Source organism: Globicephala melas, chromosome 8 (genome assembly GCF_963455315.2).
Source record: "Globicephala melas chromosome 8, mGloMel1.2, whole genome shotgun sequence".
Classification (NCBI taxonomy): Eukaryota; Metazoa; Chordata; class Mammalia; order Artiodactyla; family Delphinidae; genus Globicephala; species Globicephala melas.
In genome coordinates this window covers 83,705,694-83,722,736 of record NC_083321.1, presented here as the reverse complement: position 1 = coordinate 83,722,736, position 17,043 = coordinate 83,705,694, and the positions used below count along the sequence as shown (strand labels likewise).

General features: G+C 38.9%; 1 pseudogene; it reads right to left on the bottom strand.

Annotated features, from left to right (window-relative positions):
• Positions 1 to 8,199: 8,199 nt before the first annotated feature.
• The window catches only part of LOC115844679 (centrosomal protein of 78 kDa-like), a 64,039-nt pseudogene continuing 55,195 nt past the window's right edge, over positions 8,200 to 17,043 (bottom strand).

The window sequence follows — 17,043 nt, the reverse complement described above, 5'->3', positions numbered from 1 at the left end:
CTACATTTTCTTCCAGTTTTTGTCTGATAGTGAAAAATAAAATTTTCATTTGCAGTATACTGAGAAAAAATGTTTACCTTGGATCTTCACTTGGCTTCTGTGAAAGAAACTTCGTAAAATAATATGGGCAATTCCCATTACTAATCCTAACCATGTACAACAGAGGTCTGTACAGTAACATAGCAAAAATAAGTTACTGTACTTTTACTTACTCATTGCCTGTTTTAGACTAAGGAGCAGTGAGAGACATTTATGAATAATGATACCTCAGATCACTTTTATTAAACGTCCTCTAATATTTGGATATTTGGTATCTAGCTTGTGTTATCTTTTGTACAATCTTGTCTTCTTTCTTTGCACTTTAGTGTAACAACTTTGTGATTTCCTATCTTCTTCTTCAGACACTCAGGTCCGTCAGAATTTCCTGTGATTGTGACAGTAGAGAGTCCTTCCTCCTCAGAAATCAAAGCGGTCAATGATTCCTCAGAAAGTGTTCAGGAAGAGCCAGAGAAAATCAGTTTGAAACAAGAAGCATTGCCGGCACAAAGGTATCACTTTAAAGCTATAGAGAAGATTATTTTTCAAACGGAAGCCTGATTGCCACACAGCACAGCTTGTGTGAGGGTTCTGTTTTCTCCTCCCATCTGCATTGTATCCCCTTGAATGGTTCCCTAAAGCTTAGACCAAGGTGAATGGTGGACATTTGAACTCTAAGAAATAAAAATCAAAACATGTCGGTAATAATATATTTTCCTTTCCTTAGAACCTTAGTATATTAGATTTAGGGAGAACCTTAGTGATCATAAGGTAAAGAAATTGAGTTCTGAATGAATATTGAGTTCTGAATGAATAGTCAGCTGATTCAGTGCTCTTGTTTTACAGATGAGAAAATTGACAGTTCTAGTTGAACTCTCTTTTTATAAGAGGAAAAAAGAGCCTCATTTAAAAAAAAAGTAAAGAAAAAAGTTTCGATGTTGATATTCTCCTTTCCTAAAATAAAAAATATCAAGAAGCTACATTACATTACCAAATAAACCTGACCTCTAATGTCATTCCATACTTTTGTTTGTATGGACAGAAAAGAAAAATTGATTTTCATAAGAAATTTTTGCACCTCAAAAATAATATATTTATTTTATTTCAACTTTAAAGCAGAGCTGAATATTTCTAGTAAATAAAGGAACACCATTTGGGAGGGACCTTGTCTTTGTGCTACAAAGTCCATGTTTAATTTTTAAAAATTATTTAACATGATTTTATTTTCGTATGAAACATGAAACGTGACAGGTTTCAGAACTAATTATCCCATTATTGTAGGACTATGGGAATTACTCTTTGATGTTCAAAAGAGAAAGTTAGATTTTTATTTTTTTAATTAAAATTAATGATAATATAGAGAAATTTTAAGAAAAAACTTAGAAAATTATGAAATGTTAGAGTAGGAGAAATCTATAGTTCATGTAGAGTTACCCCCTTTCATTTTATAAATGAGCACCTACAATTTGTAGCACATAAGTGGTTTATTAGTAAATGGCAGAGTACGACAAGACCCTAGACCATCTAACCTGCATTCCTTGTCATTTTAGATGCGTTGTATTCATTTCCTTCACGAGTAGACCAGGAGATTGTATTTCTAAAAACAATGATATACACTGGGGAAGACTAAGAAGTTTAAACACTGGGACCACAGAATAGCAGATTCAGAATGCACTGAGAACCCTTGCAGCTCTTCTCTGTTTTGACAATACACTACAATGATGGTATCAAAGTGTTTAAGTATATAAGCCCACAACAATCAAGAGATTTCAACATAGTTTTGAAAGATGGAGACAAGTGGAAGAGAGTGAAACTGAAGCAGTAGAACAGAGGAAAAGCATCACCTAGAATTATGCACAGGGACCACCTGCAACTGAGGAGGATTCTGATCCCACCTGCAGAAGTATCCCCATGCTCAGATGTGCATGTAGGAGAGAGGGTGGAGTTAGTTAAAAGTGTGACTGAAATAGGAGAGCTCATTGAAGGGTTGTGTTTAGAGGAGTGGACTCCCAGCCCCGCCCTCACTCTGATGAAATGAGATGATTTCTTTTTTTTTTTTTTTTTTTTTCCCGGTACGCGGGCCTCTCACTGTTGTGGCCTCTCCCATTGCGGAGCACAGGCTCCGGACGCGCAGGCTCAGCGGCCATGGCTCACGGGCCCAGCCGCTCCGCGGCATGTGGGATCTTCCCGGACCGGGGCACAAACCCGTGTCCCCTGCATCGGCAGGCGGACTCTCAACCACTGTCCCACCAGGGAAGCCCGAGATGATTTCATTTTGAAAACAGTGAAACTGGCGAGAACTAGGGCAGCTAGTATGAGTTTTTACACCCTAGAAAATTGTGTTTGGGGGGATCCTATTACAGTTACTCCCTGCTTCTTCCTGCATAAGAAGCCAATCAATCGTTGACTTCAGGGAGCTTTCTGTGCTCATTCTTAAATAGGAAATAACTGTCATTTGCCTGATAGTTGAGTAAAGCTTACAACATGAGAGAGGGGAAAAAGAGTGAAAACATATCCTGGTAGGACCGGGGACAATTTTGGGAACAAAATAATTTAAGAAAATACCTTAATTAGTATCCTGAGAGAGGTTTAAAAGAGCTAGCAACTATAAAGTAAGACTAGGGTGTTAATTAAAAACAGAATCGTCAGAAACAAGAGAGGTCTCTTGGAAATGAAAATATGGTTGCTGAAATAAATTCAGTAGGAATATTAAAAATTTCTCAGTATATAAAAAAGAAAGACACAATGGAAAATATGATAGAAATATGTTAGAGAGGCTGCATCTGGGAGATCCAACATGTTACTATTAGAAACTCCAGACCCAGAAAAAAAAAAATGGAGGGAAGCTGTCAAAAGGGCAAGAAAATTCCCCACAGCTGAAAGTGGACATCAGGCCTCAGATTTAAAATAGTTACTCAAGTTTTGAGCAAGGTGAACAAGAATAGACATACCTAGGCACCCTTCATTGTGAAACTTTAAAATACTGAAAAAATAAATTAAAATCGAATAAAATACTGAGAGGATACATCCATTCCAGAGAGAAAAATACTGGTCACCTAAAAAAAGAGTTAAAATCTGACTTTATCATAGTTGTCATCAGCACCATGAATCCTGGAAGGCGTTAGAAAGATACCTCCAACGTTTTTCCAGCACATAATTTTCACCCTAGGGTTTTGTATCCAGCGAAACTATCAGTCATAAGCGGAGGCTGAATAAGATATTTTGTACAGAAAGAAATTTGAAAAATTTACCTCCTGTGCTACATCTTAAGCTATTTATAGAAATAATCGAGCAAAATGAGGCAATAAACCAAGAAGGAAGGTAATAGGGGACTCAGTGCAGAGAGCAGCTAGTCTATATTGGAGAGGCTTCTATTGACTGTGTGATTGAGAGCTTAAAAACACCTTGAGGCATATTGTACTTACTAGGTACTAGGCACAGTTGGAAGGGAGGAGGGAGAGGAAGAGGAGAAGGAACTTGAACTCCAGAGGAGAAAAGGCTATACTGACATAAACATGAAGCAAACTAAACTATGGTTGATTTTTAACCTACTATTGATGAGGAAGAGGAGAATCCACTTGAACTTGACTCTATAGATGTCCCCCTTTTCAGTGACACACAGGGGTAATGACCACCTATCTAATTTGTTGTCCAAACCAGAACTTGTCCAAACTCCTTACACTTCAATAGTATAAGGAGGCGCTCTAATGCTGTAACATCAGGACAACATGTATAAACTGGAACAGCCCAAGGAGGCTTAGGGTATGTGGTCACCCTGCACAAGGGCAGTGACACTGACACAGTATGGAATGAGGTGTAGTTTATACACAGAGACACAGTACATCTGCAGTGGGCAATATTAATTTAATTGTAATAATGGCAATACTGTCTTGGTTTGCAGCTTTTATTGTCAACTTGCATGTAATAGCAAATAACTAACATAAACTATACTTAGTATGTATTTGCATTAACTTGGTATGTACTGAAATGCATTGTGTACCAGTATGTACTAAGTATATATTAGGCTCTAAGTGTTTTTGCATATATTAACTCATTTAACCCTCTGAATAGCCTTCTGAGGTTGGTGCTAATATCATTCCCACTTTTGAGAAAAGGAAGCTAAGACAGAGAAGGAACTTGCCCAGGCTGTACGTAATTTAGGGTTGGATTGAGGCTTTGAGTTTAGGCTCTCTGCCTGTTCTCTTAAACCTTACTCCCTACTGACTCTCAAATAACAGAAGACTTAACTGCACATAGAACAGAATATAAATTTCAGCTTTGACAACGTAAAAGCTATGTTTGGAAGGTAGACAAGAGGTAGAAAAAAGGCAAAATGGTATGAATGTCCTCATTTTACAAAGCATGACATTGAGAGAGTTTATAGTTGATCAACAATTTAAGTTTTTAAGTATATCACTACAAGTCAAAGAGATCATGAGCAGTGGAATAACTAATGATGACATAACTTTACTGAGTAGTGTGGACATAGGAAAGAGTGTAAAGGAACTAAACCCTTACTTAGTAAATTAGAAAGTGAACAGATAATGCCTCAAATTTAGTCAGAAAATAGTCCTATAAGAGTATCACCTGGAAATGGAGAAGAATTCAAACTAACAATAGTTGGACCTCCCTGGTGGTGCAGTGGTTAAGAATCTGCCTGCCAAGGCAGGGGACACGGGTTCGAGCCCTGGTCCGGGATGATCCCACATGCCGTGGAGCAACGAAGCCCATGCGCCACAACTACGGAGCCTGTGCTCTAGAGCCTGCGAGCCACAACTACTGAGCCCACGTGCCACAACTACTGAAGCCCGTGTGCCTAGATCCTGTGCTCCACGACATGAGAAGCCACTGCAATGAAGAGTAACCCCCACTCGCTGCAACTAGAGAAAGCCTGCACACAGCAATGAAGACCCAAAACGGCCAAAAATAAATAAGAATAAAAAATACCAATAGTTGACGTAAACCTCATAAAAAAGGAAATCCAAACAGCCAGTAAACACAGAAAAGTGTACAACTTCATTATGTAATAAGAGAAAAGTGAGTCCAAACCAACGAAACTACATGCCAATCAGATTGACAAATACCTAAAGTCTGGTAGTATCAGGTATTGTAGACCTGGAGTACTATGGGAATCTTCTACCCTGCTTATACTGGAGTATAAATCGACACAACTACTTTGGAAAGCATTTAGCACTCTCCATCAACTGAAGGTACATAAATAGCCTGTGACCCAGCAGCCCTCACCCCCGCCCTGTGTACAGCAGGATTCCTGTCCATGATTTGCATTAGCACAAACCGAAAACAAACCAGATGTCCATCAAGTCAAAAATTAAATAAATTATGTGTATTCGTACAGTGGGAAAACTATCAAGCAATAAAATTGAATGAACTAGAGCAACAGGCAGCAATGTGGATGAATTTTTTAAACAAATGTTGAGTGAAAGAAATAAGATAGAAAAGACTTCATAAACTATGATTCTCTACATAAAGTTAGATGTTGACAAAACTGAACTCTTTTGTTAGGGATGCATGCAGGTTAAAGGAAATGATTGTGGAGAAATGAGGATGGTGTTTAACCGGGAAGAGGGAAGGAGATTGTGATGAGAAAAGGATATGGGGGGTTTTTGAGATGCTGACAAGTATCAATACTTTCAGATTCGAGTATTGGTTAAGTAAGTATTCTCTTTTTAGTTGTTACATTGACAGTTTTGTTCTATGCACTTCTCAGTACGCATATTGTATTTTACAATTAAAAACCTGAGTAGGGCTTACCTGGTGGTGCAGTGGTTGAGAGTCCGCCTGCCAATGCAGGGGACACGGGTTCGTGCCCCGGTCCGGGAGGATCCCACATGCCGCGGAGCGGCTGGGCCCGTGGGCCATGGCCGCTGAGCCTGCGTCCGGAGCCCGTGCTTCGCAACGGGAGAGGCCGCAACAGTGAGAGGCCCCGCATACCGCAAAAAAAAAAAAACAAAAAAAAACTAAGTAAAGAATCGGTTGCTTCTTGAGTGCTGGATGTGGGAGTGGGATGGGACTATTTCATTTTAAGCCCTTCACTACTGCTTGCGTTCACATGTTCATTCATTCAGCATTAATTGAACATATGCTGTGCACCAAGCACTCTTCTAATTTTATATGTGTTTTAACTCACGTAATCCTCACAAGAGCTCTGTGATATGGAAGCTTATCTCCATTTTATAGATGAGGAAGTTGAGGCCTAGAGTTATAGAACTTGTCCAAGGTTATATAGCTAATGGGTAGTGCCAGACTCATTTACCTCAGAGAATCTGAATTTTTACAATATAATCTAAAAGAGAAATTTAATTACTAATTATAAGCAAAAAATTGCACATTAAAGAAGATGACAAGTTTTCATCTATCCAGTTAGAGAAAAACACACAGTCTGTCTTTCACACACGTACTTCTTGTATTGGCAGGGATTTTCCTTATTAAGCAATTATTTATTGACCGTCTACGTTGTGCTAGGCACAGGTGCTGGGGATAAACACTTAATAAAATACACCGCCTATCTTCAAATAACTTGCACTCTAAATGAGGAAGTAAGCCAACTGTTATAGTAGAGGTTATATATCAAGTGATACATCGCTGATGGCAGTATAAAATCTCAGAAATCTTTTGGAAAGAAGTTTGGAGATAGGTACCTCAGAGCCTTAAAAATGTTCATTTGCTTTGACCTCAAACTCATTTTTATAGATTTATTGTAAGAACGTTATTCTCAATATGGAAAAAAACCTTCATGCATAAAAATGGTTATTTTGTCTCATAATATTGAAAAGTTGGAAAGAATTTAAATGCGTAACATGGTTAACCAGTAAACCCACTCAGTGGAATATTTTGTAGCCCACACACACAAAAAAAATCAAGGTTATGAATCCCTTGATTATGACAAATAATTGATTTCAATGTTAAATGGAGAAAAGGTGAACATAAAATTTGATATCCAATATAATGGGAGCTTTGTCCCAGAAAAATCACCCTAGCCAGTGTACAGAGGGAGGAAGGAGAGCAGATGACAGGAAGGAAAATTATTCCAAAGCCTTATCATTAGTCTTACTTAAGTAATAGAATATCAAGCAATTTTACTTTCTAACTTTTTTGGTGCCATATTTCCATGTAAGGGACATGAATTATTAATACTTTGTAGGAAGAGGGTACACTTTCTCACAAAAATTTAACACTGTGTTCTAATTCCCTCCATTAGAGGGAGAAACTATTTCATGTAACTGCACTTTGATGTGCTATTTAGAACCAGTCAGGAATTTTAGTCTACTTTCCTCTGACTGTGGTGAGGGCTTTTTGTTTGTTTGCTTATTTGTTTAGAATTTCTTTGAAATCTGTTTTAGAAGATTGATTAAATCATTATATTAAAAGTAGAGGAATTTTGCAATTTTTTTCCCCTTTTCCCCATTGAAAACTTGACTGGCTTTAGTAATGAAACATTAAAGAATTTGAAGTTCTTAGACTCTCAATTTTTTAAACATGTTCTGAATATAAAAATATATGTTCATTGAGCAAATTTTTGAAAACAATGAACAACTTCTTGAAGGAAATAAAAGCCACCTCTGCATGTACACACACCTAATCTGCTCTTTTGTCTTAAAAAAGTATCAAAAATATTTTGCCATGTCACTAAATACTCTTCTACATCAAAGAATTTGATTAAGCTTATGCATCATCTCCCAGGAAAAATGCACAGATATATTTTGAATGTAGAACTCCTGAAGCCCATTCATTAACTCTGGTTGAGACCTGTTGTCATTCTTTTCTTAGTGGCTTCATAGCGCATTCCTTCATACGGTGAGCTATTTTTGTTTAAACAATCCCAATTTGGAGGCTCTTAGCTTTCTTCTAGGGTTTGGTTATAAACAATCTTATGACATCATGTTGGTAGATAAATCCTTGCCCACATCTTTGATTTCCTTAGGGTAAACCCCTGATGTAGGATTGTTGTTAGGTACCAAAAGCTACTCTCCAGAAAGTGATACCAGCTCCTATCCCAATGATGGCATATAACAGAGTTCCTCATTCTTTAAGTGATTGTTCAAAGCAGTTAAAATGTATAAATATACCGTACTGTTTTCATAAGTATAGGTATTCTGATTGTTTATTGCTGCATAAGAAACCACCCCGAAACAGCGGCCTAAAACAATGACAATCATTTATTTTGTTCATGAACCTGGAGGTTGAGTAGAATATTAATTCTTTTACTACACTCTTACTGACTGAAAACAATACCTACTTGACTAGCTCACAGTTCTGCAGGTCAGAAGTCCAGGCACAGCGTGACTGGGTTTCCTGCTCAGATACACACTGAAACACGTGGTTCCCTCCTGAGAGTGTTAAAGCACGTGAAATTTAAGTGTAAACATTGAGCCCCAAATGTTGGATGTTCACCATAGTTTGTGTGGGTCACAGAGCTGAAATCAAGATGTCAGTCTGGCTGTGTTAGCATCCAGAGGCTCTGGGAAAGAATGCCTCCAAGCTTCTTTGGCTTGTTGGCATAATTCAGATTCTGCAGTTGCAGGAGAGAGGTCCCCATTTCCTTGCTGGCTGTCAGTCGGGGGGCAGTCTCAGGTCCTAGAGGCCTCTCGCTTGCCTTCCCTGCCACAGCATTGGACTTCTTCAGAGCCAGCAATGGAGAGTCTCCCTCCCTTTTGTACTTCAATTCAGGAAGAGTTCAGGTCCTTTTCATGGGGTGCCTGAGTAGGTCACATCCACCTAGAATAATCTCCCTATCTTAAAAAATCAACTGATTTTGAATCTTAATTCCATCTGCAAAATCCCTTCACTGCAGCACCCAGATTTAGGGTTTGATTGGATAAGTGGAAGGTTTGTGTACTTCAGTAAGTAGGAGTCTTAGGGGCTCTGTTAGAATTCTGCCCATTGCAAGCAGTGTCCCCACTTCAAGGACTGAAGTGTCTTAGTTCCTAAAACTCCTGAGAGAGTTTATCAGTGTTCATTTTATTTTATTGATCTTGGTGAATGGGAAGACTACCACCTCTGTGAACAGGAATGGCACCCAGCTTCCTGAGTCCACAGTGTGGCTCTGCTACTTAGTGGTGTGACCTTGGCTGTGCTGCTCTACTTACTCTACTTCTCTGCCTCTGTTTCCCTCATCTGTAAAATAACATGGAGTTAGTGATTGTTCTTTCCTCGTAAGGTTTTTTGTTTTTTAAATAAATTTATTTTATTTATTTATTTATTTATTTATTTATTTATTTTCAGTAAACGGGCCTCTCACTGTTGTGGCCTCTCCCGTTGCAGAGCACAGGCTCCGGACATGCAGGCTTAGCGGCCATGGCTCACGGGCCCAGCCACTCCGCAGCATGTGGGATCTTCCCGGACCGGGGCACGAACCCGTGTCCCCTGCATCGGCAGGCGGACTCTCAACCACTGCGCCACCAGGGAAGCCCTATTTATTTATTTTTGGCTGCGCTGGGTGTTTGATGCTGCTCACGGGCTTTCTCTAGTTGCGTCGAGCGGGGGCTACTCTTCGTAGTGGTGTGCGGGCTTCTTATTGAAGTGGTTTCTCTTGTTGCAGAGCACAGGCTCTAGGCGCGCAGGCTTCAGTAGTTGTGGCACGTGGGCTCAGTAGTTGTGGCACGTGGGCTCAGTGGTTGTGACACAGGGGCTCTAGAGCGTAGGTTCAGTAGTCGTGGCACACGGGCTTAGTTGCTCCGGGCACGTGGGATCTTCCCGGACCAGGGCTCGAACCCGTGTTCCCTGCACTGGCAGGCAGATTCTTAACCACTGCGACACCAGGGAAGCCCCCTCTTAGGGTTTTGATGATTAGACTATTTAATGCCCAGGGAACTCCAAGAACAGAGCTCGACTGTAAATTGCTTTAAAAGTGATTACTTTAAAAAAAAATGCTTTTGAATCTGCAATTATGCAATTCAGGTATGTTAAGCATGTTCATTAATAGGACTTCCTACTATAAAGAGACCCACAAATAAAAATAGAATTTTTCTTTCTTGGCCTTAACTATTTATTTCTGACTTGCTATGTTATACGCATATGCCTTTTATGGTAGGTTGCCACAAATTTATGTTGGAAAAAGTGGAATTTAAATAAATCTTTACTATGCTAATTGGATAGATTTTGATAATTCATTTCACTAGCATGGTATGATATTACCAGTAGCAGACTAAAATCTGAGTTCACTTCTGGCTCTGCCCCTAAATCCTGATAAGACCTATAGCTGGAAAGGCTTTTAGATATTATACTATGAATTAGTTATAATATTTACTCTGTTTAGGAAAAACTGGAGGAGTGCCTAAAGCAGTTAAAGGAGGAAAGAGTAATAAGACTTAAGGCTGATAAATGAGTCAATGAGGCAAACAATTTCTTATACTTTTGAGAGTGTTTTGGTTTTATTTTGATTTGATTTTAAGCCATATACACATAGTTTGTAAACTTTAAAACTGTAATATGTTGCAAATTGGTTGTGTCATATGGACTTTTGCATTTACTGGTATTTAGTGATCATATGATCTATATTCCAGAAAGCATGTTTTTAAAAATGTGAAAATCTCGTTTTGTGTGTGTGTGTGTGTGTGTGTGTGTGCTTTCATATGACATTAGCTTATTTTCTGTTCATGATTCTTTGATTAAAGAAAGCACTTTTTGTGCATATACTGTATATACAGTAGCATAAAAGGCATGATGAGACTCTCCTGGCAATGAATTAGGAAAGTGAATCATTTAAATAAATTTAAGATATTGGAAAACTTGTAAAAATGCAATGAAAGATAAAACTATATACTATAAGAATTACATTAGGTAATGTGCATGAAAGCAGGGCATAATCTAAAAAGTTCTATATAAATATACTTTATCATAGGTTGAGCGTAGGGAGGAATTTTCCAAAGTGCATCCATTGGATTGGCGGACACTCATTCAATAAATGTTGAGCACCTGCTTATATAAGGCAAAAGGGGCATCATGAACATAACAGCTTTTCTGAGAAATACTAGAGTTGAGCTTATAGGGGGTTTTAAGTGCATAGGTGATGAGTGGAAGGGGAAGAGTGCACGCGAGTGAATATTTTCAAGAATCCTAAAAAAATATTGGTGATCGTACATTTAATAAATTGGGTTGGGTATGATTTAGGACTTTTAAACGTAAGCATTAGATATTTTGCTCACTAAAGTTAATTCTTAACATTCAGCAGAGTTGTAATATGTTTTGTTCAAATCAGATTCTATAATTCACTTTCTAATTTAAGGGAAACTTAAAGCAGGTAATTTTCTGATGTGGAATGAGGCTCCATTATGAATTTAACCAGTTAGAAATGTGATCTTTTGTGAAAGATCATTAATAAAACGATAACTTTTATTTATATACCACCTAAGTGTTATATAGGAAACTTTGTTGGGTGCCTGGGGGTTTTGGTTATTATGTGATATGGTCTCTGTCTTTCCTGGTGGAGAGTTAGGTTAATTACAGATTAATTACATTTTGAGTGTTTTAGTTTTGTTCCTTGAAACTAGACAAGACTACTTTTGATGACAATGAGAAAAAATCATGTCAGACATTTTCAGTCTTCTTTTATAGCTGGAACATGAAAATGCCCAGTTAAGAAATATAAATTTCTCTTTGCCTGAAGCCCTTCATGCCCACTCATCGACAAGCATGATCCTGGATGATGAAGGTGTTTTGGGCAGCATTGAGAATTCTTTTCAGAAGTTGCATGCTTTCTTAGATATCCTTAAAGATGCTGGGTTAGTTCATTTCTCTTCATGGCATTCTTCTCTTTGTGACTATAATGGTAGTTTGCTGAGGAACTGGAGCAATTTTCATCACTTATGTAGCCATATTTAGCCAAATTTAGTGTAATTATAGGTAATATAGTTGACATTTTAAAATGAGGAATTAAATTTTTTAAGAAATGCAAATAGGGGAGCCTGCTTTGGTAGAGTGGGGAGCCCATTATAAAAGAGTAACCTGTAGACAGAGTAATTAGTGGGTATAGTTTTTTGTAAAGACTAAATTGAAGGCAGTTTTCATTGAAAATATTCGGTAATGGATAAGAATTTTCCTATCTTTCATTTATTTTGCTTGTTTGATAAGTTTGAATTAAAGTTATTTTTGTCTTAAACATAAAAATTATTATTAATCTGCAGGGAAGATATAGGTCAGTGGTTCTCAACCAGGAGCACTTTTGCTGAAAGAGGGAAGTGGAGATTGATAGTTGATGGAGTGGTGTTTTGTCAGTGAATGAATTTGTGTTGGTAAGGAAGGAACAAACACATTCTTGGAAACTGGAGGAAAGGTGGTAAAGAAGTGTGGGAATGGAGGTGTGACAGGCAGTGGACGGGGTGCATGGTACATGTTGAAGCTGCTAGTGAGGCAGTGGGATGTCTCCTAGAGGATGAATCTGGAAAGGGCTGAGAATTTGGGGGAGAGAGAGGCTTGTAGTCTGGAGTAGGATGTTGGCTTTTAAGATTTTAGAAGTATTTCATGATGGTAGGTCTGGGGAAATCTAAACTGCTCTTATGTGATTATAATAACCTTTGTCTTTTCTCCTTTCCTCCTTTGGTCCAGGCTTGGGCAGCTGGCCACAATGGCTGGTATAGATCAGTCAGATTTTCATTTACTAGGTCGTCCCCAGATGAATTCTACTGTTAGTAGTCCACCTAAAGAAGAAAAGAAGGCACTTGAGGAAGAAAAATCAGAATCAAACAGAGTGCCCCAGTACAAACGCAAAATCTCCAAGTAAGTGGACAGGACAGCACTTAATAATTCTAAGAGTGATTAGCAAAAAGGAAATGACCAAGTCAGAGAGAAAATAATAATGGTCAGTCTCTAATAGTTCACATGCTCGGGAGCTAGAAGACTCTGGAATCCTCTCCAAATCTGAGATCAGTAAATGTGGGCCCATTTCATGATACTGTATTGTTGTACATAAGAAAACTGGAAGTTCTTTAGAAAATTTATGAGTTAAAGCAAACTCTCCTTAATGAAGAAAGAAAACATTACAGAAAATATTCCAAATTTTAAATTGTATAAATGTCTATTCTATTCATATTTTATCTAGGTTTCTATTTGTATGCAGTCAGCATACAATGAAGGAACACTAATGAAGGTACACATACTGATATAATTTTTTTAAAAAGTAATCTTGACATAGCTAATATGTAAGATATTATAGTGACTCACCGGGTCATGGGAATGGGAGGGGAAACCTGTCAGCTTTTCCTCCACCTTACTTGGAGCCCCCTTTGCCCACCTCAGCCAATCTCAGACTGGTCTTGGGAACTGACAGCTTGAGAACACAGTCTGGTCACAAACTATATATTGTTTACATGTGCCTGGAGGATAGAAAAGAAATTAATTTTTCTTACAGAGTAGGGTTTCATTCTTAGTGAGGGAAAGGAAATGGGTAATAACTACCCCAATCACCAAAGTCTGAAAATGTAGCTGACATAGCCTTGGATATAGCTAGGTTAAGTTGAGAATCACTTGGCAAGATATAATTAGAAAAAAAATGTCTCTGAAGTCTTCTGAATAATCAGTTGACTGTGTTAATAATAAGATCACAGAGTAACATTGAAGTTTTGAACTCTACTTTTTAATGGTTGTCTTTGTTCATCACTGAATTTTTGCCTTGTCTTTTGTTTTTCCCTCCAGTTTCAGAAAATTACAGGTGATGCTGGGATTCCTTTGCCTCTTGACTCCTTCCATGTCCCAGTCTCTACTCAGGAGGCCTTAGAAACTTCCAAAGACAACCTGGGGGTCCCAGTCACAGAGCAGCGGCAGGAGTCTTTTGAAGATTTCATTGCTAGAACATGTTCTCCTTCAGCAGACGTCATTTCTGGAACTGGAAGTCAAAGAAAAGAAGAGGAATTATCTAGAAATAGCAGGTCTTCTTCAGAGAAAATGACCAAAGCAGGTGAATATACCAAAACATACTCTGCTAAGAAACAACCTGGGAAGGACCTGCATTCCTGCTCTGACTCACCTGTAAAGCAGAAAAGCAAAGGAATTGGGCAAAATAAGTCTTTGCTTAATGAACCAATTAGAAGTGAGTCTTAGAAAAAACACATTTCTGTTAAGAAAGAGAGTAGAATAGTGACTGTTTCATCAAAGACAACTAAAAGTAAACTCAGTCTACTAGAACATTCTGAAAGTGATACTCTTGGATCTGACTGTGAATTTCAAGAAAGCATCCATACTCCATCATGCCTAACATAGGTCTAAATCTTTTAAAATCTTTTAAAATTATGCTTTTGCCTTCAAATTTTAATAAATTACTTATGTTTTTATTATAGCATATGGTGTTTTAAAATACTTGACTGGAAGCCATTAGAGAAAGATTTATCTATACTTTTTTATTATAATGAAAGTTTTGGTGTATTTTTCCTTGTGGCACTTTGCACCATTCATTCAGCTAGTGTTTACTGAGGGTTTCATATGTACTGTACTTTTCTGGGTGCTATTGCTTTCAGCAGTGAACAATGTAAAGCCTTTACTCTCCTGGAACTAACACTCTGTGGTGAGAGAAAACATAAACAACAAAACAGGGTAAGGGGTAAAAAGAGATGGAAATAATAAATGGAATAGTTTTACCATTTGGTTAAATGTCAAACTATTATAAATCATATTGCCAGAAGCCATTGACATATTTTAATTCACAATAACCAGAGAGCATCAAACATTTACCAAGGCACTTAGCTTTGTTTATGGATTATAGCAACACTATGAGGTAGGGAACTATTACCATCCCCATTTATAGATGAGGAGTCTGAGGAGACAGTATGTGAGTTGCCCAGAATTACACAGCTGTAAGTAAGTGGGAAGCTGGGATGTGACCAGAACCCATGCTTTTTTTTTTTTTTTTAATGTGTGGACTTTATTATGTTTCATTTGTTTCTGATTTATGTGATTTTTTTAAAGATTTTTTTTGATGTCCACTATTTTTAAAGTTTTATTGAATTTGTTACAGTATTGCTTCTGTTTTATGTTTTGGTTTTTTGGCCACAAGCATGTGGGATCTTAGCTCCCTGACCAGGGATCGAACCCTCACCCCCTCCATTGGAAAGTGAAGTCTTAACCACTGGACCACCAGGGAAGTCTCCCTTATGTGATTATTTTTATGGCAGTTTTTAAAATTTTTATTTTTTATTGACATATAGTAGAATTACAGTGTTGTGTTAATTACTGCTCTACAGGAAAGTGACTCAGTTATACATTTATATACATTCTTTTTCATATTCTTTTCCATTACAGTTTATCACAGGATATTGAATATATTTCCCTGTGCTATACAGTAGGACCTTTTTGGTTTTTTTAAAATACATCCACTTTTTAAAAAATAAATGTATTTATTTATTTTTTTATTTTTGGCTGTGTTGGGTCTTCGTTGCTACACGCGGGCTTTCTCTAGCTGCGGTGAGCGGGAGCTGCTCTTCTTTGTGGTGCGCGGGCTTCTCATTGTGGTGGCTTCTCTTGTTGCGGAGCACGGGCTCTAGGTGCATGGACTTCAGTAGTTGTGGTACACGGGCTTCAGTAGTTGTGACTTGCAGGGTCTAGAGCGCAGGCTCAGTAGTTGTGGCGCACGGGCTTAGCTGCTCCGCGGCATGTGGGATCTTCCTGGACCAGGGCTCGAACCCATGTCCCCTGCATTGGCAGGCATATTCTTAACCACTGCACCACCAGGGAAGTCCCACGTAGGACCTTTTTGTTTACCCATCCCGTATATACACCAGTTTGCATCTGCTAATCCTAAACTCCCAATCCAACCCTCTCCCACCCCCTCCCCCTTGGCAACCACCAGTCTATTCTCTATGTCCTTGGTTATGTTTCTCTTTCACAGATAGGCAGAACCCAGGCTCTTAATTACTTTGTTATCCTGTTTCCTTGTTAAGAGAAGAAGGGTTTAAGGAAGGCACCGAGAGAGAAGCCAGTGAGCAGTGAGCACTAGAAGTGCAAGACAGTGGGGCTGTCAGAAAACTCATCTGTCTCCTTCCCCCATCTAAGCAGAATTTTTAAACGGCAGAGTATGTGATGACACATCTCTGGATTAAATTATGTCTCCCTAGTAAAACATGCACAGCTAAGTCTTTAGTTCAATCAGACTGAAAGGTGAGATCAGAGAAAAGCTGGAGTGTCAGATTTCTTCTAAAAGGTCCTGCCTGATTGTTACTAAGAGGACTACTACAGTACTAGTTAGTTCATTAGTCATGGATTGGGTGTTAGAGGAGTGAAACGATGAGGAAGATGTAGCATTGGCCCTTTAGCAGTCGAGTGAGAGGGGAAGACACACAGCAGATGTCTCATCCTGCACGTGACATGCTGTGATGGGCATATTCAGGGCGTTTAGTCAGTGTTTGTGGAAGAAGAGGGGGAGCTGTGAGGGAAAAAAAAGTCATCGAAAGAGGTAGTCCCTAAGCTAAGTCTTAAAGGACTCGTGAGAAACTGGTGAGTCAGCCGGTGAAGGGCAAGGACACTCAAGGCAGAGAGGACAGCAGAAGTCCAGAGTCGTGAGTGTGCGAGGGGTGTGTTACGGAGCCACAGGCACAGGCTCTGGAGGATCAGTGAAGTGTCCCCAGGCAGTGGCAAATGCCCCTAAAGGAGGCAGCGAGGAGGAGGAGAGCGGGCCTTAACCATCCATGTGTGTGGAGCTGGTTTCCCCAGAAAATAGCTAAGAATGGAAAGGACAAGTTCAGGTGGCATTTTAGACCACTGACGTCAGTATGGATGAGGAAGCTGAAGAAGCCTGGGGATAATTATGCCCCACTCTTCTGAGGAGCAGTGTTTTCTATTTTCGAGTGGGACTTTCATGCTGCCATCTCCTCTCCTGTCCCTACTGAAAGGTTTATAGGCTGGCAGAAGGGAGAACCTGGCTTAAGTAAAGTTAATCAGGTTTCTTTACTGTACAGCTTCTCGGGGCTGCTGTAGGCTAATGTCCATTCTGGATCGTCACAGCAGGCATATGGTACACAGCCATCCTCAAATCTATTTGACTCTAGAGTCCTTTTTTAGTAG